The 21,521-nt window shown below is 44.0% G+C and overlaps 1 protein-coding gene across 2 annotated transcripts in view; it reads left to right on the forward strand.

Annotated features, from left to right (window-relative positions):
- Positions 1-676: 676 nt before the first annotated feature.
- SMC6 (structural maintenance of chromosomes 6) overlaps positions 677-21,521 on the forward strand; it is a 1,026,872-nt gene continuing 1,006,027 nt past the window's right edge. The window contains exon 1 of one of the 2 annotated variants that reach the window (XM_078647759.1): positions 677-792. The gene's annotated coding sequence lies outside the window, so the exon portion shown is untranslated. Of the gene's footprint in view, positions 793-7,755; positions 7,884-21,521 lie in introns of those variants that run through there. The other variant, XM_078647758.1, reaches the window with a different exon arrangement.

Genomic DNA, 21,521 nt, shown 5'->3' on the forward strand with positions numbered 1-21,521 from the left:
GTCTGAAATCATGAAAATGGTTAGCCACACTGGATTTTTGGTTGTGTGTACGAATATTACTTTTGTGTTCCAAAATGCGAACACGGATTTTTCGTTCAGTATGTCCAATGTATCCTTTGCCACAGGGGCATTTCAGCATGTAGATGACGTTACAACTGTTGCATGTGGCATGTCACAACCACTTACTCAGGACTAAAACCGTGTTACAATTGCAGCAATTGCAATAACTGCATCATGGGGAATACTACACGACATCCAATGAAGGGACACACAATTAAACTCCGTGTTAATGCCACATGCAACAGTTGTAACGTCATCGAAATTTTTGATCTTGGAACAAGTTAAGGTGACACACAACAACAAGAACACACTGCTTAAACGTGAGAACTTCTGGATCCGTGCCATGTCCACGATGGTGCCTGATGGCCTAAATGACCGAATGGAATTTTTATGTTACTTGTAAAGCTATCCATTGACTCGTTACACTGTCTGCACACACTTACATTGTTTTCCTTATACTGTTTTCCTTATACTTTTTTTATCATGACATTTCACTTTACAGATTTATTCACTGTGTTTAACCCGAGTTTATGTTTTAGTATGTACTGTTTATTTTTTGATTGCTACCCTGCCTGGCTGCTCCTGACGGAAAGTCTGTTTTTCACCTTCATTACATGGAGTCCTTTTTCTATCTTTACGTTTACACACGTTTTCTTATATGGACTTACTGACCACCACACCGGCTTCTTCCGACTATCGTTCACTTTGAGAACTGGTTAGATACTGTTACAAGTAAGTCACCGACACGGGGCACCCGTCTTTTTTACTACGGGGATTGAGTCTTTAACTGTTCTTTATTATGCAAGCACGCTTGGGAAAACTCACCGGCTGCCGGAATTCACGCTGTTTATTTGTTTGCTCGATGCACTTTCTCATTCGGTTTCCAACACCCGCGCTTATGAAGCGGCTTCACGTTAACGTTGTTTATGATTTTGTTCGATGCACTTTTTATTTTGGTTCAAACATCCGCGCTTAGAAAGCGGCTTCACGTTATCGGTTTATCTTTTTAGTCACTTAAAGTATCACGCTTTCTGGTTTTACCCGCCCTGTTTAATTATTTGATCTTTGTGACGTTTGCATAACATGCCGACTGTGGTAATTAATACTGTTATTGGGAAATACATTGGTTAGTGGTGCATGCATTTATTTACATCCGTGATTTGATGACATGTTTTACAATATGGATGGAATGATTATTTGAACATCGTTTATTTGGATTGTTTTTTGTAGAGTAATCCCCTGAGGAAGGGCGGTGCCCGAAATGCATCGGGATGTGTTAACAACCTGTTTAATCCTATGACAAGGATTTTATACTGATTAATTGAACCATGGATTGGTGAATCAACCGACATGAAGGAATTATGAAATAATAAATTTGATGTGAAACAATTTGGATGAATTTTCTACATTTAACTCATGACTAACTATGGGATTTAAATAATATGGCCTGATTGGTCTTTCATGTAGTGCTCGGAGTCGCCTTCTCCTGGTTGAGAGGGCCTTGTATTTGCTCCCCAAAGGGCCAAGCTTAGCCATTCCGAGTTTGGCAAATCAATGAAAATTAAGACTACTGGCGCAACCACAATTGATGCCCCTGTACCTACTGATACAGTGTCTATAGCAGTACCTACCCTAGACCCAAATGATACATTGTCTGTTAACAATGAAGGGAGGGAAACTGGGGTTACTTCCGCCTCATGCCAAGAAATTTTTTCCTCTACCGATACTGCGCGGAACACCATTGAGCAGTTACTTAGGTCCTTCATGCTTCCCATACTGGATATTCTAAAGAGGGTGGAGCATCGACTAGGTAACCTGGAGGCATTGTTTGCTGACAAGGATAGGACAAGCCTTCCTATGACCACCCCAAGGTCCTCCACCTTGCCGACAACTCTACCCCAGATTCCATTAGTCCCTGCTCCTACCCTGGCTGCTCCAAACGGTCCTAATAATGGTAATATAGGAACCAATAAACCTTCTGGCAACAACATACCGAGAACTGCAGACCCTCCCAAAAGCTCTAGCAAGGTTAATAATGTAGTTAGCAAGCCTCTTAGTAATATCCAGCGGAAAAATCTGGTACCCCAACAGGTCAAGGCTCCTGTGGCAACAGCGGTAAAATCTATAGCCCAGGCTGCAAGAGAATCCCAGAAGGGTGGTGTAAACCCCAGTACTAAGAGTCAGCAACTGGGAAGGGGAAGGTTGAGTTTGCCCACTAATGATAAACCACAGGGCTATAATGTTGAACTACCCCCCGAGGCCCTACCATTTGTAGTTGTACTCACAGGTGTCCCCACCCTAGAAGCAGGCAAAAAGGAGGGGCATCCCCAGTTAAAAATAAGATTCTGCACTGGTTAGGACAAAATAGACCACTCCCATACTACATCGACGGGGAGATAGTCCATGTCAGGCGCCTGCCCTGGCTGGGCAGCAGGGAAAAAACCATAGAGGGAGACATTGTTGTAATCAACTTTAGGAACCCAGAGGCAGTTAGATGTATTCTAACAGGGTCCTCTGGGAACCTGAATACTGCCATAGTCCCATACGATCTAACTTACTTTTATCCAAGATCGTATGCGACTCACGCCCTTTTCCCCAGAGGGTTAGTAGACCCTCACTGTACCAGGAATGTGTATATGCCCTCCCACAAAAGTCATACGAGCCATTTCCCTAGGCCCCTGCCTATTAGGAACACCTCGGGGTGGAACACAGTCCCTGTCAGTGGCCGCAGTATGCTGCCAGGGGGGCTAGACTACCCGCATGGGAACAGGAACATGGAGCACCTGATCCCTTTTACCCCACTGGAAACCTTTAACAGATATGGTGTCCTTTCCTGCTTTGATGGCTGCGACTGACTTCCCGTTTCTACTATCCCTCCTATAACTGGCCCTAGGGTGGGTGGAGGGGAGCCAGGTAGGGAGGAGACTTTGAGTGGGATAAGGTTCTCATCCACACCCTCCCAATCCAGCATTCCCCCCTCTAGCACACACGAGGTCAATTGCCCCATACCTAGCCACGATACCTCGAAGGGACAGATGAGCCGTGAAGTAGGTGATCCAACCTTAGAATCTGTTATACCTTCCAATCAGTCAACCGACCAACTGACTTGTAAAAATAGATATCTAGCACTCCTATCATGGAATGTGGCGGGTTTGGCTGCAAAATTAGACAGCACTGACTGGTGTGACTTTGTGGATAACCATGGTATCTGCATATTCCAAGAAACATGGGCCATGACTATCCATCACAGAATGGGTTTTGCTACTTATGCTGAGCTTGCAACAAAGGGACCTAGAGGTAGACCATCTGGTGGCCAGACCATATGGGTGGGTGTCCACCTCGGGTTCTCGGTTAAAAGGATTAATACCAATAGCCGTGATATATTATGCATTCTTTTGGCTCACCCAAACACACCCAAGTTAGCAATTATCAACATCTATCTACGCCCTGTCCATGGGGGAGGGGTATCACAGACTCTAGAGTCCTTAACCGATTTATTGAATAGCCTCCCCAGCGAGACCAAGGTGTTAATAGGGGGAGATTTTAACTGCCATTATGAGCCACTTGGGGGGGTTTCCCAGATAACATCAGACGAGGATGACTCCTGTCAGATCCCACCCCCTAATGCCTATCAAACCAAATCTTGGACACCCATGGTATTGCAGCTTACTTCATTGACGTACACATTTTCGCTCAGAGCCTGTAATGGCCGCTTCCCGGGGGATTCCCCAGGAAAGAGTACCTATAATGGAATGGGCCACTCATCAATAATAGATTACCTCATGGCTAGCTTGTCCTTATGGCCACTGATCCGACAATTTCATGTACACGATCGCTCGGAAAGTGACCATAATCCCTTGGTAGCGGATTTGGATTTGCCACATCCCGATGGGGCGTATCAAGAGGTTGACATGGTCTCTAGTAACATCAGGATCATACAGGGTGGTAAAAGAATCCGATGGGCCTCTATTAAGTCTTCGCCAGAAAATCTGGCTTCATTGTACAAAAGTGTCATTCCTCAGCTTGAGCGGCTGATAGCACTGCACGAGAGCGTCTCAAATTATGACAAAGGCGCTAAAATCCTAGCCATCCATAAAGAACTAACAACGGCCCTGGCGGGCAGCTTTCACAAACCCTCCAACGAGTGCCATCGGCAGATACGGGACTCCAATCCCTGGTATAACCACTCATGTAGGAGGGCGAAAACTATTTTAGTATCCGCTCTCAAAATAGGCAATAGAACCTCCATTTTGACCGCAAGGAAGGCCTATAAGAATCTCCTCTCCCATGCAAAATCTGAATGGGAAACCGAGAGATGGTATGCAATCAAACAGGCATTAATTGTGAAAGATGCCCGAACCTTTTGGAATCTGGTTCACACTGGGAAGGTAGAGGGCAAGGCAAAGATCGACCCTAACATTGCTGAGGAAGCCTGGTGTGCCTACTTCAGTGATCTTTACTCTAGTCCTGCTTCCCAAAATAAAGTCTTATTAAGCTCGCCCTTGGGAATGGACCCAAGTTGGCACCCTCCTTCATTTACCCTGTCGGAAGTCACACTAGCGGTACAAGCTTTGAAATCCAACAAGGCCCCAGGGCTGGATAGGATCCCTGGTGATCTTTTTAGAGACGAGCTGAAGATCTGGGTTCCTTACTTGACCGTCTTATTTAACGCCATCCTTGACGGACAAGAAGTCCCTAGTACCTGGCTGGGGGCCGAAATCATCCCGATCTATAAAAAGGGCTCTCCGCTGGCCCCGTCAAACTATAGGCCAATAAGCCTTATCGATGTTACTCAAAAAATCTATGCCAGACTGCTTTTACAACGCTTGCAAGATTGGATTATAGAGAATAAGATCCTCTCTCACCTGCAAGCAGGGTTCAGAGCCAAAACATCAACTATCGACCAATTACTACGGCTCCAGGTACTTTACTGGAAGCATGTGGTTCTGGAAGGGGGCAGCCTGTATCTTACATTTGTGGACCTCAAATCCGCCTTTGATATGGTGGACAGGAACCAATTGTGGAGCATATTAACCACAATGGGGATTCCTCCCTATTTGTGCCATCAATTTAAAAGACTCCACGAAGGAACCTTTGCGAAGGTACGATATGGCAAGTCTGGCCAGCTGACACGAGCATTCCTAATTGAGAAGGGAGTTAGGCAGGGGTGCGTACTTGCCCCTACCCTATTCTCTCTCTTCCTAAACGGCCTTGTAGATGATCTGACTAGTGCAAATAATATTGACGCACCCAACCTAGCTGGCGGTAAATTTCCTGCACTAATGTTTGCGGACGACACCCTGCTACTTTCAAAAACATCAATGGGGATGCAGCGGGTGTTAGACCAATTCACCGAATTCTGTAAGAAAAGGAATTTGGTGATTAATATAGATAAAACAAAGTACATGGTGTTTAATGCCAGCACAATTAATTGCCCTCGCCCGAAAATGGATGGACGACCCCTGGAAAGGGTAAAAAACTTTGCCTATCTAGGTCTGACATTGAATGACAAAATGGGTTGGGATACCCAAATGTCTAGGGCTAATCTAGGGCTTTCTCAGTCCGTGGGGGGGGATCCTAAAAGTAAAGAAATCTTGTGTGCATAAATTAGTGAGTGCACCGCTGGAAATATATAAGGTTCAAGCCAGATCTTCCACTCTCTACGGGGCGGAACTCTGGGGGCACCGACCAGCGAGTGAGATTAGTATAACTGAAAACAACTTCATTAGACAGTTGCTTTCTTTACCAAAAAATACACCACTAATTCCACTAAGGCTGGACTTAAACTTGAGGCCGATTGCAGATGCAATTGCCTCACGCCCGCTTCTCTATTGGCGAAGATTGTGGAGTGTCCCGGAGCTTGAGTGCTATAGAGAAGAACTGAAGATTGTGATGGCCTGTCCGGGTGCAGGGAGGATTAAGTGGCTATCATTTATAAGGGGGCAGGCGTCCAGGATTGGCATGGAGAATCTGTGGTTAAACCCGGAGGCCGCGTGCCAAGTTACCTCGAGGCGAACCCTGGCAGAGACCATAAAACACCACAACTTACATGAAGCTCTCCGACTAGCCAGGCCCTCTAGTCTCACTGATAGCTTTCTAGATTTCAAGAATGTTTACAGCTTTGAGAAGGAATTAGATACGATTGAACCGGTTTTAGCAAAGAAACTGTATTTACAGTTCAGATACGGTACATTACCCCTGCACTCACACACAGATAAATGGAAAGTGGGTCCAGCCCGCCCCTGCCCAGGCTGTGAGGACCCAAATGAGAACTCAACGCATGTGATTCTGTTCTCTCCTGCCTACTCCACTAGCAGAAAGAAATGGATCATACAGCTATGTGTGAACCTAGGAGTTAGGAACTATTTAGAGTTTTTTAGAATTTTAAAATCTGATACTAATGCACTAATTGTTACAGCTATTGCTAAATTCCTGTTTTCCTTGTGGTTAACTAGGCGGAGAATGATTCGGAAGCAACAAAGTTCCCTGGTTGTAGTTAGATAATTTGTCTCAGGAAAACTTGGGCTTCTATTGTGTTTTAACTTTTTAATTTGTTCATATATAAATTATTGTCTTACCATTTTAATTGTTACTCCATAACCATATGTAAACCTATTGACTGTATATATGAAATGAGATGTAACTCGTGTATAAGCCTATTGTCTCAAACGTATTTTTTTTTGTGTTGTACTTTTATGGTTCATAAACAAACCGAAATAAAGTTTAAAACGTAACGTAACGTAACGTAATTCATGACCTCTCTGCTATCTGAAGGAAGCCCTTCAACTACTGAAAAACCTACTTTATTTGACTATGGAAGTGTCTTCCAAGTGTGTTCTTGTGGTTTGAAAGTCTGCCTCTTATTGCAGTATTGTCCTTCCTCCTGTGTCTGGGACTCGTGGGTGACTTGCACCCGTCACTCTCTCCGGTAACACACTGTTTTCTACCTCCTACATTTGTTTGTTTCGACACCTGCACAAGTGCCACCAGTGCCTACGTAACGTTTGTTCTTGTGCTGGAGTGTCCTCCATATATTGCAGTATTATACCTCTATATTTATTTTGTACGCCTTTTGTAACCTGCACACGTCACTTTTTCCTACTGCAATGCACCGTTTGCTACCTCTTGTATTTTGTTGACTCACGATTGTCACTCTTGTAATGCACCGTTTACTACCTCTTATACTTTGTTGGCGCACAATTGTAATTTTGCTTCACTTAATGTAACGTTTGCCTTTGTATTTTGCTCACTTGTAATGTTCTCATGTATCAGTTCTGTTCCTATTGTGAAGCGCTCCGACACCTTCGGGTAAAGTCCGCGCTATATAAAAATGCATAAATAAATAAATAAATAAAGTCCGCTTCTCTCTATGCTGCACCATTCTGATCCAGGAGGTAACATCCGGATCGGAACACCCTGCCGTGAAAGACCCTGGATGCCAACAACTGGTGCGCAACTAACTGACCTCACATGTGTACCTAAAGCAAGAAACTCGGCTAGCAGACGCTCTGCCAATACATTAACGCGCCAGTCACTAATAAGAACTGCTGCGGACACATGAGCGCATGCTAACATCCCGACCAATCAGCACTTTCAAATTCCGTACGGCGAATTGCCATTGGCTGAGGTGGCTGAAATGCTCAAATCCTAGGTCACTTCTCATATTGGTAGTACCGCCCACTCCAATGAGGTCTAGCAGAATATGTTCAGATGTGGGATTGGTTGTTATTCGACCCAGAAGTGGTAAAGTTATTGAACTGATGATATCCGTTGAAAGATCAGCAGGGTTTACCGGTTATAGGCTGAGTTTACAGATGATCTGTGTAAGTAGTTATATTTAGTTTGTAATTTGCGATTTGTGGCAATATGTAAATGACAATGAAGTAAAGTTTACATTCCGTTATCACCCATGTTAGACGAGTTTTGAAACCTGGACCTCAGCCCTAATTTTGCATGGAAATGAACTACAATGTAGCTAAAATAGTGAAACCGTTTACCTATAGATTCTCTAGAGAGGGCGCTGCTGATTGCGTAGTTGTGTTTTAAAGATTGTTAGTAGCGTATTTCAATACGTTAATAACAACTGACTTGCTCAGTTTAGAAAGCACAGTATTTCTCCAGGCAATAAATAAAGTATTTTTTTTAAACCGGTAAATAGTGTAATACAATCACAAAAGGTTATGTTCAGAACTAGTATAATGTATACTTTCGCACTGCATAGATTACCAAGATACCATGGGTGTTTTGTGTGGTTAGGTTTAAAAGTGAAGGCGAGCTGGACAGTCCATTTATCATCTCTGACTTTATGGGATTTAGCGCACAAAAGAACCTGCGTGCCGCCATAGATAAAGACGTTATATTCCACTTGAATACCACTGAAAATGGAATGAAAGGTGATTTCAGGTTACAGTATGTTCATGCGTTATTCAGCTGACTGGATACTGTTGGCCAGTTTCACTTTCTTCTGCCTTTAATTGACTGCAAGTTCAGCGAAAGGAGGAAAACGCACATTTTATGATTTCAGCAGGATTTTTTTTGTTCTTCAACAAAATTGCTTACTCGAGTGGGAGAGACTTGAATGTGACTACTGTTTCAGGACTACCTTTGAGCCTGCATTGTAACCACAACGAGTTTTTATGGCTACTGTGAACTCGTATCAGAGAAGGATGAGTTGTTATTAATGAATTAAATATGTAGGGCATTCAACAAAACACGATAGCAGCATGAAGGCTCTGAATCTATAAGAGATGGACTCGGTGCAGGTGCAATCTGTCACTTATTTTGTAATTTTAAGTATCTGTATCATTTATATTACGGGAACTCATGAAATAAACATTTGATTCTAAACGGAGAAAAGTTTAGGGTAATAATTATATTGCGCTTACTGCCCATGACGAGGAGCTTGAAGCGCTTTTCGGCGAGTAGTATGCTACCCCAAATTCCAAAGGTGGATTAATGCTGGGTTAGTAGAGGGAAATATACATTATTATTGGGAGTGGTAGACATGTGAGTGTTAGTTGGATGAATAGGTTAAATGTTGGATAGAGGAAGGAAGAGTTTAGAACAGATTATTTGGGCGTTCATTCATAGTAGTAAAAGAGTTTTGGGAGGAGCCTCACGTTTGATGATTAGGCTAAAGGATGGATAGAGGAGGGAAGAGTTTAGAAAGGATTATTTTAGAGTTCATAGTAGTAAAGGAGGTTTGGGATGAGTCAGAGAGTGGAGGTAGAGGATATTTTGTTGTGTGCAGTGGGAGGAAAATATATAAATGTGTAGATACTCAAGCGGTATAAATACATAGACTTTAACATGGTATGCAGATGAAAATGAATCAGGAAATATAAAATAGTGCTATATAAAGTCACATATGGACATGCATTGATAAATATTTACAAACTCAGGCCTTTTCATTTTTTTAAATTGTTATTTTAAAAAAAATCTTGTTATTTATATTCCCTAATATTTCAACAGTGAAAGTGCCTATAATTACAATTGCTATAATCATATTTTCACATTGTGACAGATGTGTGTTATTATAGAGGAAAATAAACCCACAAGCATGCACTTGTCCCCTTATTTTTTATCAATCTACTTATATTTAGATATAATGGCAACGTTGCACATATATGTATGTATAGAATATTTTTTTGTTTGAGGTTTTTAAAGTAAATTTATTTTTCATTCAACTAGTAAGTACAAAACAACATTTAGAGATACATACCCATATTTTTTCGTCTGTTTTTGTTTCCATTAATTAATATTGCTTGTTTGTATTTAGTTATTTAGTTTTATGTAGTTATGATTTGAAAAAAAAGAGATGAATAGTTTATTTAAGCGTACTTTTTATATAATCATATTTATATGTTATGTGAGTGATTATAAGAGACCTATAAGCATGTGGTCAAGTACTTGTTATTTATATAATGACCTATATACATTTTAAGCATAGTTATTAGTGTATATGTTTAAAAGATAATTAATGTATACATTTGTAAATTTGTTAAACATACATATCAGAAAGTATATATATTATTCATAAGTAATATGTGCATTAGTACAAAGAAATACACATCTGAATACATATAAAGTATACATTTTTACAAACACACATCTATGCCCTATTGGTGTCCTGTGCATACTATTGCTGTACATTTCTATTTGAAATATTATGGTCATGCAGGGAAGAGCCTGCTCTCGAGTAAACTTCTAAAAACAAAATGGTTATCTGAGGATCTTGTGTTTGGGGGTGATTAATTCCATAGTTAGGCTGCTTGAGCAGAGAAAGTTGTTCCACCCATGTTTTTTTTTTTTTTTTGCATGATCAGATATTAGGGTAGTGCGAAAATCTGGAGCGGAGGTATCTTTGTTGTGTATATTTGTGATTTTCTTCCTGACGAAAAGGGGTTCTGTTCCATGTATTCCTTTGCAGGTGATACAAAGCAGCTTGAAATTGGATTTTCTAGCAACCAGTAACCAATGTAGGGCACTTAAGGCTGGGGAGATGTGGAGTTGTGGCGTTATATGTAGGATTCGTTTGGTAGCAGAATTTTGAATTTTTTAATACTCTTTTTGTTTTGTTTTGTTTTTATTAGTGAAATATAAAAGATACATCTGGTGACTGGATAACACAAGACCACTCGTATACCATTAAAAGTACATATGAAATATCCTAATATGCGTCCACCCTTGCAAAGTTACATGGTTGTACTGTTTTCCAAACATTGAGTCGACGCTCGACTTCGTCTGTGGCGCCGATGTACAACATACACAGATAATATACATATTCTCCCTTCCGCGTCACCTCTGTTTATTCCTGTTCATTCAACAATTATCATAGCTTCATTACCGCCCTGGGAGTCCCTCTGTTTTTTGGGTTCCTGATGGTCTGCATCCTCCCTCTGTACTTGGCATAGGTCATCAGGCCGGGATTTCCTCTCTCTCCGGCTCACCTGTTTCCTTCTTCACCAGGTATGTTTGGTAAGTTCCCCAAATATTTTTGGTCTACTTCTTTAGGGGAGTAATTCGTTGTATACCTATGCCTGTTTTACAATATATCGTGTCTCTGTGCCAAGCTTCTGTCCCATCGCATTGCATCGCCACTCAGCATTTTGCCAATAACAGCCCAATGGCAATCAACTTATGATCCGTTTGGTCTACTTTCTTATTATAACCCAATAGGTCCATTAGGGGGCCCTCTCCCGTGCCTGTTATGTTCCCTAATTTTAGTATGACTGTCATCCAAAAGGCAATCACACCCTGGCAGTACCAGACAACATGTATAAAACCAGCCTTTCATTCCGAACATCTGTGACTTGCTGCTGTGTCCTGTTGCCCATATCTGTAGCGTATCTCTGGGGTATAGTATACCCAGTAAATTGAATTGTTTAAGTCTAGGTCTCCTGTTTTGCGATATATCCCTGATCCTGGCACACCAATACCTCCAGCACTCGTCATCTATGACAGTGCCTAGCTCCCTCTGCCATTCTTGTCTCGCCTTCGTCATGGATGGTCTACAGGCTTCTTGTGCAAAGGCGTAGAGTTTTGTGATCAGTTTAGTGGGTACCTTTTCCTTTATCAAGGTTGAGAGTGCTAGCATGTCTGGGATTCTAGCATGTTGTCTCCCAGGAGGCCACTTAACATGTGACTAACTCTGAAATTATAAAAGCAGGCCATAATTGTCGGAGATTTCGACTCGTTCTTAAGTGTTTCCCAACTCTTCACAGCCCCATCTCTGATTAGATCTCCCATTTTAGTAAACCCTAACCCTAGTGACCTAAATGCCCTCACAACTCCTTTTTCTCTCCCAATTTTGAACCATGATCACCAATCCATAATCATATGTGGTGAATACAATAATGAGCCAGCCTGTTTTTCCAATAGATTCCAGCAAACGTATGCCGTAGTGTTTAAAGAGTCAAAGACACCCTAGCGTCTCTTCCAGGTGGTGAATAGCATCGGAGGGGGTGTGGTGGGAGCCGCCACTTCTTTTTCTATAAATGGATGTGACAAATCCAGTGGTCCATGGAGCCAATAGTGTGCAAAAGAGCTTTGTGCTGCTTTGTAGTATACTTCTAAGTCTGGCGCATTAAGGCCTACCATGTTTTATGGCATGGTGAGAGTCTCCCATTCTGCCCACGGTTGTTTCCCAGCCCACGTAAGTTTAATCATAAGGGATCACAGTGTAGTAAAAAGTGTGCGTGGTAATAGGATTGGGATGTTTTTAAATAGGAATACAAATCTATTTCCATAAGGGCAATACGTCCCTTTAGTGACAGCGGGAGCTTGATCCAACAAACAACATCTTTCTCAAGTCTTGTTATTGCTTATCCATAATTGTCTAGTATAACTTTCAAGTGGGCCCGTGTGGCTTTGTATGTCTAAATACCTAACCGATTCTGTCGTCCAGCGCAGTGGGAACTAAAGTGGGGTTGGTGTCATAGCCGTAGTGAGAGGGAATACAATGTATTGCTCCCAATTGATGCAGAGTCCCGATAAGCCACCAAAATGCACCACCTCTGAGAACAGGAGTGAGGTTCCTCTCCGGGTCCCTGAAGTATATCAATGTGTCGTCCGTATATGCTGAGATTATGAGGTTATAGTTCAGGAAGCGTATACCCCTATGACCTGGAAATTCACGTATAGCACTTGCCAATGGTTCCGCTACTAGTGCGTCTAATAGGGGCGATGGGGGGCACCCCTGGAGATTTTCAACAATGATGTGACTGTGTTCCCCACTTGGACTCGAGCCACTGGTTCTGCGTATAGTATTTTAACTATCTGCTGAAAGACCTCACCTACTTCTAGACGGCAGAGGACTGCTCGAATAAATGCCCATTCGACCGAGTCGAACACTTTTTCAGCATCAAGGAAAACTGCAGTGACCCTCCCCTCTGGATCGGTTTGCTGTTTTGCGCCAAAGAGCGTGTGGAGGTTAGAAGTAATATTGCGCTCCGTGACAAAACCAGATTGCTCCGGCCGTAGCACTCCTGGTCATAGTGGAGCTAGCCTTATTCGCTAACATTGTAGTGTACAGTTTAGTATCCACATTTAACAGGGAGAGGGAACTGTATGAGGAGCATTCATTGTGAATCTTGCCTGGCTTTAATAAGGTGATAATCATAGCCTCACACATGGAGGGAGGCATGACACCGGTTTACATCATTTCCTCGAACAATGTGATCAAGCACAGTATAAGAAGATCCTGGAAAGTCTTGTAAAAGGCCACCATAAGCCCATTGGTTCCCAGTGCTTTACCGGCCTGCAGGCTCGCAATGACTCCCCGTATTTCAGACGAGTGTAATGGTGCCATCAAGTGTTCTCTGTGGTGAGCCTTGTTATAGCTATATGCTAGATAGTTGGTCATAGTCTCCTTATCTGGGGCAATATGTGTGCGATATAGGTTCGCATAATATCTGTGAAATGTATCTGCTATCCACTTCGTCATATAACGTTCCCCCCTCCTTGTCTAGAAGTGCCCCAATTCCCCCTCACAATGAGTGCTTGGGACACGAGAGCTGCCAGGGTTGCACCCGGCGTTCCACCTCACCATTTGTGGTATATTTGCCCATGTGTACAACTTCACTATTGGCGGTGTCGTGATATTCTACCAATTTAGTTTTAATCTCACCCAGTAAATTGCTGTCCCCTGTTTGTTGGTGTCTCGTTTCTAAGTCTGCCAACTTCCTCTCCAGGAGCGAGAGCCCACCTCTCCAGGATTTCAGTACTCCTGAATGCTTGGAGATTGTGACGGCTCTTATTTTTACTTTAAATGTTTCCCATAGCATGGCAAAACTTTCCACTGACACCACATTATCAGTAAAGAAGTTTTCTATTGATTGAGCTAACTCCAGCTTGAAACACCGGGACTAATATAGAGTAAGAGGGAGTTGCCATGTGAACGCGGCTGCCCTCCAACCCTGGAGCTTCAAATCAAGCACTATGGGCGAGTGATTAGAGTAGGTCCGCAGTGCAGGACCCATGACGCTAAGCCGCTGGACATCAGCCAGTAGTTTATACATGTGTGTGTGTGTCATGTGCAGCAGAATAATGTGTGAATCCCGCACCTTGGGGGTTTCTATATCTCCATAGATATACTAGATCTAGTAGGTCTGTAATGTCACAAAGTGCACGTGCGGCTGCAGAGGGACAACTGGGGAGGCCTTTAGAATGCATTTGAGGACAAATCCCTAGGCAATGTAGGCGGTCAATGCAACAATTAAAGACTCCTATTATGAAAACAAAATTTGAAAAAACTCAGTGTGAGAACCTAAGTTCGGTCTAAAACATGATTCTTTTTATTCTTACTCTTTTAAAAACATATCAATTTATACAAAATACCAACAATAGACATGAGCCATCTGAGTGATGGCAAGACGCACAATAATTACATAACACATTAAACAAGACAATCAATCAAAGAGGTAGCCCATATCACAATTATATGGACATGATGTTAAAATCCTAACAATTGATGTATGGCAACATAGTGGCTATATGATGGGTCTTCTACGCGCGTTTCAGACCTCTGTGCTCCTTCATCAGGAAAGCCACAACTTTGTCTGGATGTGGATTTGAATAGTAACCGCATCGTCACATTTATCGTAGCGTTCAGGGATATCAAAAAAGACAGAATGGTCCTATCTGGTTATGCAGGGTGTGGTCATAGGATATCTATGTCTCACGATGTGAAGTGTATGCACAAATCACAAAATCTGGATTGATTGCGTGTAAATCTCCTCAAATATTATCATAGGAGTTGATTTATGGGAATTTCCGATTGCTGTACCATAAAAAATAAGTGCAGATTTATATGTATCGGTGATGTTGATAAACTAGGATTCCTCGTGAATATGAGAAATGAAACAATGCTGTCGCGAGGTTAGTCACAGCAACAACTGGCCAATTTCGTAGGGGAAAAAGTCGGCCCATTTACTGGTATAGAGGCTAGCGACCGATCCGCATAGCTCCGTAGAGTTGTGTACGTCGATACACCAACTCCTGAAACACTAAACAGTGGCCTTTGGAATTACCAAGTGCGGGATTCAGTACACAATTGAAATTTCCTCTCCAGATTTGTGGCAGATTGCTCCACTGTAAAAGGCGTGCGCTGAGTGCATAATAAAACTGTGGGTCATCGTAATTCGGACGGAAAACCCCTACAAGCATAATTCCAAGTGGTCTATGCCGCAGAGCGTCACCACATACCCGCCTCCCGCATCAATGTAAACCTCCTTCAACTGTATCTTGGATCCATGTGAAAATCGTATCTGTGTCTTGGCCAATTGTTCCCCTACTTTGTGTCTCGCGTCAACCTGCATGGTATTTTGATCTGCAACCATAGATCATGTTTAGTCTGGTAATATATTTCACTTGTTTTTAGTAATATCCAGCATAACAAAACCCCCAATGTTACCCCTCCCACGCCATTAGCAGTCAAACTTGGCATGTCTGAACTTCGTCCCACCCCCTCTCTGTTATGTTATGTTATGTTAAAATTTCTTATACCGCGCACGTTCACCGGACGGTTTCTTGGCGCTCCCTTTCCAGGCTACCTCCTGGTCCGGCCCATTTATTAATGGCTCTTGTGCAACAGGGCTAAATTAACTTAACCTGCGTCTCAGTGGACAGGCGAAAGTGTAGGTTGTACCCTCCTGTCAAGTTCTCAAAATTTCTATCCATATGTGCAGCAACAACTATTATCGCATTTTGTCTTATTTGTTTTACGATTTACATGCTGTGTGAGAGTTCTCCAATGTCTTAACAGAGGTAAGTAACCCTCCGTGACGTAGATCAGAACCATCTTACCATTTAGTCCTACTGCTGCTTTGGCTCCCCCGCTCACCACAAAGATATTGTGGGGAATGTTCTCCACAGCAGATCTCACTCAATGGCAACCCAAACGTTACCTCTATCTCAGAAGTGATACCACAAGGCCGGCCTACTACATTCCTTCTCCTTTAATATTCCAGCAATATAGTTAACCGTCTACTGCTCTTATGAGTCCTGAATGGATACTTCTTCACTCTGGGTATGTCTGGGAGGATTTTCACCATGTTCCAGTGTTCTCTTTCTGTTAGTGGAAATGTAAAACCTGCCTGGGATCTGTGAAATAATGTGCTTTCCCCTTCCCCTTCCCCTTTCCCTGTAGCTTGACAGGGTATAGCGTACTGTATTCCAGCTGGAGCTCGCATAGTTGTCTTTTGACTGGTAGGAAGAGCCTTCGTGCTTCTTGGACTGGTTGAGTTAAATCTGGCTATGGAGATATCTTGGAGCCCACATAGCATAGTATTTTCAGTTCTTGGGCTTTGCGCAATGTGGCATCACAGTCTCCGTAGTTTAGGAGTCACGCTATAAGTGGCCGTGGGCTAGCACCAGAGAGTGATGAGCAGATGAGCACACTCCACAACAAATATCTGAGTGTCTTTCCCCAGAAGTATGGTGAGGAGGTTCTCCACATATTTTTTCCATGTTTTCTATGTTGGTGGATTCTGCCACTCTCACTTTTGGGATGTTGTTCCTTCTTGAGCCCACTTCCAGGTCCTCCGTCTTCAGTTGTAGCATTTGAAGTAGTTTGTCCACCTTTTTGGCTTTTGCAGATTCCTCAGTTAGCACATCTTCCGCATCCGAGACTCTCTTCTCTACTATATCCAGCCTCTCCGTGTGCTTATCCAGGCGCTCCGTCCTCCGAAACGTGAGTGCATCAATTTTACTATCTATTTTTGTTAGGCTTCGCTGCATAGTGGTTAGTATTTGTTTCAGTTCCATACCCGTTGATGGCTCTACAGCTTCTGACCCCGATTCCTCTGCATTCATTTCAACCTTTCTCTTCATGGGAATCCTGCGGGCCACAAACTGCAGCTTGTCTGATTTGCCCATATCAGATAGATATAGTGGGGCAGTGTTAGAAATCGGATTTTTGGTCGGCTAGTGCATGTGCCAAAGCCAGGCAGAAACCACCACTCCTAAAATAACGCCTGCTCACTGCCTTGGTAGCTTGGTACGAGCAGTCAGACTTATCTTTGAGGCAGTGTGTAAAGCATTTGCACATAACCAACAGTAATACAGTGTAAGCACTACAAAAGGACACCACACCAGTTTAGAAAAATATCCAATATTTTTATATACTTAAGACAAGACCAAAAACGATAAAAATCCACAATACAGTACTTAAAAATATTCGGTTATCAAAATATGCTTGAAAAACAGTTCCTTGATGTCGATAGCTCCGTCCAGGGCTATCATGGCGTCGTGAGCAAACAAACCCAAACCGTTCCGGCTGACCGCAATGTCGCAAGCCAGATACGGTGTCTGGAAGACCCGCAAGCAGTACCTTTTAGAAATGCAGGGCGTTGGCGACCTCTTGTTAAGCTTCCGAAAGCACGGTGTCCTCAGGCGTTGTTACCGGAGGTCGGTAGGCCTAGGCTGTGGTGTGGATGAGAGCAGTGTGTCGTGTATCTTTACGAGCGGTGACCTCAAACCACAGTGCAATCAGCGGCATAAATTTCAGGGTGGAGCGGCGGGGATACCAAGGCGTCGTCTTGAAGCGAGGCAGTGCGGGGCTCACAGGTCGCGGTGCGAGCAGCGGCTCGGTGGCGCATCAGCAGGTGTCGTCTGTGACACCAGGGTCGCGGTGCGGTGTTGCGTCTGTGCCCTCTGCGGTGCCTTCAGGACACGGAGTTGGCAGCGGCATGGTAGATGTTGTCGGGTTGCTTTTCTTCTGTTGCAGCAAAAAAACACACAGTTCTCAGTGCTGAGGGTAGAAGAGCTTGAAGTCTTGCTGTTCCTGAGACTTGTTGAACAGGGGGCAAAACTCTACCTCAAGCCCTTGGAGAAACTCACAAAGTAGATTGCAGAACGTTCAGTCCAGTCTTTTCACTGCCCAAGACAGAAGCAGCCACTGCAGGCCAACACAGCAAAACACACAGCAAAGTGGTAGTTCCTCCTCACAGCTTCTCCGGCTCTTCTTCTTGGCAGTCTTCTTGGCCAAAAAGGTTCTAAAGTTCAGGGGTCTGGGCCCCAATATTTATATCCCAAAATCATTTGATCTCTTAGGCAGAGAGTGTCTGTGTCCAGCTAGAACAAGTTCTGCCTTCTCTGGTGTGACTTCCTGACAGGAGGTGGAGACGGCATGTTCAGATGCAGACCAGTCCCTTTGAGGTGCAGGGAAATCTCCTCCCCCTTCCCCAATTGCAGTCCAGGTCTATTCAGCCCTTTCCTAACCCCTCCCCCCGTAGACTATCTGGAGCCACTCCTGCTCCCCAGCCTGCTGTAATCCAAAACCCAGACAGGCAATCCAGATTCCAGCAGAGGCACATGGGATGACTGAGCAAGAAAAAACCTACTTTCTAGAAGTTATATTTTCAAAAACCGAATCACTTTCACTAAAAGATGCATCTTTAGATTCTGAGTTCAGGCATACTAAACTTTATTTTCCTACCTAATTCCCCGGGCCAGTTATGTTTATAAGATGTTATAAACAAACTCCCCATTCTGTCCTATGGGGAACAGGTAGCTTTGAAATAGCGAAAAACGAAATTGGCCGTAATTCACACACATAGGGGTATCTTGGGCCTACCTTAAGGGTGGCTGAAATATAAGAAAAGGGAAGGTGAGGGACTGGCAAGTGTGTGCAGTGGCCAAGTTGACATGGCAGTTACAAACTGCGCACAGACTCTGCAATGTCAGGTCTGAGTTACCTTCTCAGGGCTACTCACGTGGGTGGCACAATCAGTGCTGCAGGCCTATTAGTAGCATTTGATTTACAGGCCCTGGCACACTCAGTGCTCTTTACTAGGGACCAACAAGTAAATCAAATATCTAATCATGGAAACACCAATCCATAACACAATTCACCAAAGGGGCACTTGCACTTTACCACTAATCAGCAGTGAGAAAAGTGCGCAGAAACAGTACGCCAGCAAAAACTGTGTCAAAACCGGGAGGTCAGAAAGCAAAACCTCAGGGGAAACTCGCCAAAAGCTGCCAACTCTAACAGGCAGAAGTTTGTTTGACTCAGTGCACACCTTTGCGTATCACCTCTATGGCCCAGTGTCCCGTGCTTCTGCATGAGGGGAAACGGCACAGTGACCCTTTGTGTATTTTGTGGCCCCTTGAATACAGCTACACTATATGGGGCGGATTCATCAAAATCTGTTGAACGGAGATCCAGGCCACGCCAGGCCCAACCAATTTTCCTGCACAGGCTCACAGCGTGCCTCTTCATGTGCCCCAGTGTCCACGAGGTCGCGTAGCCCACTATCTCATCCGCGGGCTGGAGGTGGCCATTAGGCAATGTGTGTCCCAGCGACCTCTAGGTCACACGCAGACCTCCCCCACCTCAGTTGTTGTACTGCAGTGTTCAGTGCCCCCTCGAGTCGCATCCACGTGACTATTCACTCAGAGGGAAACAAGGGGGTCACCCTACGATCCTTTGCACGCTGGTGTCTCCTCACCACAGGCCACATTGCAAGTCTCAGGGCCTGAATGAGGTCCAGTGTGGCTATCGACCACCTCGCTGTGCTGGAGCTCTGTTCGTGCGGCCCTCTCTCCATGGCTATGTTCCATCCGTGCTGGGTGTCGCAGTCAAGGCGGCTTCCACCCTCAAGCGCTGCCACTGCCCCGCAACACGGTGCATTTGCAGTAAAATTAAATCAGGCTCCCCAAATGAAACCTGACCAGTTTCAGAATTTCCAAGAACACCTTTTGCCGGTGTGCTGTGAGCTGATTAACCTGTCTTTGACCATGGCAATTGTACCTGCCCCATGGAAGTATGCCAAAGTTATCCTGCTACTGAAGAAACCTTCTTTGGACGTATGTAAGCCCAAAAACTATTGCCCCATTTCTCTGCTCCCTTTCCTGGCTTAAAGCCACTGAATCTTATGTTAACTCCCTCCTAACCAAATACGTGAACTCCAATGAGCTGTTGGATGCTTCCCAGAATGGATTTAGACTGCATTATTTTTTTTCTTTGTTTGAGCTGTTTATTGAAGATTTTGTTGGTTTATACATGAATATAGGAAAAACAATATACTGCCACAAGAAAATGCCATACAGAGCCAATAGGGAAACTGCAAAGTCAGGTCATGAGTCAACAGCTCAACGGCAAGGCTGCAGCAGCGAGCAGAAACACAACTGTTAGAGGTAAATGGCATATCCCATCATTCATATAACCTTCTCCATCCACCATTTATGCAGTTTAGTCATGTTATGATCCATTATAGTTCCAGCTATACAATAATCATCAAGTAAATGGGTATATTTCTTATGGCTGCACTCCGCCATGTCACAGCAATTTGTTTATGAAATCAAACAATTCTTTAACCTGTTCCGTGCTCTCAACGGCCGACGGGAGCACTCCCTCACTGGTGCTGTGCACTACCGTTGGCCGACGCAGCCCCGCCCAGCCTTCAGAACGCCCGCACCACGGGGGAATGTACGCCCCGGTAAACGGGTTAAAAAGCAACATCTAACAATGGAAAAAAAATGTCGGGAAAAGGGGTGAGAGGAGGACCAAGAGCCGCATGGAGGCAAGAAAGGACACTATCAAATATGTGCACATCCTGACTACTAGTAGATCTATCCTAATAATTAGAGGCATAGGGGACTCTACATACGTGTCAATACAAGTACTCGGGCCGCAGGTCTGTTCCAGTGCGATACTCTAGTTGTTCGGAGAAGGCACATCCGATAAGTCATCAGACTTCAACAACCCTTGTAACGCACATAGCATAGTGTTCCATGCAGTGGAGATTAGCAATTTGCGCAAACCTAATGCATCTTTCCGTACCAGGGAAACTGCTTCAGCCTTTGCCCAATTCAGCATAGAAAGGAACAATGCTCTCACAGGCAGAGACTCCTCCGCTTTCTACTTACGGGTAATTAATCGCTTTGCCACAATAAAACCGAGATCTAGAAACCGGGTAGACGCTTTGTATTTTTTTATGTCGTGACAAGACACCAGTGATGCAGGCCTCCCATGAGCGTGGCACCTCCCTGTCTGTGCAAGTGACTAATGCCCCAACACCCCCTCCCAATAGGTATGTAAAGCGGGGCAGGACCACGGCATGTGTAAGAGATTTTCATTTGCTATCTTGAGGTCAGCATGTATCATGTGGATGAAAGTATCGGTTGATATTATCTGGGGTGAGATAAGCCCCGTGAATAATATAAGATTGAATTAACCTAACACAAGCGTTCCTGGGGACCGGTTTCGGACTTTCCAAGACCATAGACCATTCCTTTTCTGAGTAGGGCCTCTCCTGATCAGTCTCCCACTTAGTCCTCAACTGTGCGAGATCTATTAGAGTATGCTCCCTGATTGACTCCGCGAACCACTTTACCAAGTGTCGACCCGTACCCATAACCTGTATATATTGCACTACGAGATTTATCGGAGGTTCCTGTGTAATATCACCTCACCACCGCCGCAACATGGCCATCCAGGAGGCATGAGTCAAAAACTG

The sequence above is a fragment of the Lissotriton helveticus genome, chromosome 6, assembly GCF_964261635.1.
Source record: "Lissotriton helveticus chromosome 6, aLisHel1.1, whole genome shotgun sequence".
Taxonomy (NCBI): Eukaryota; Metazoa; Chordata; class Amphibia; order Caudata; family Salamandridae; genus Lissotriton; species Lissotriton helveticus.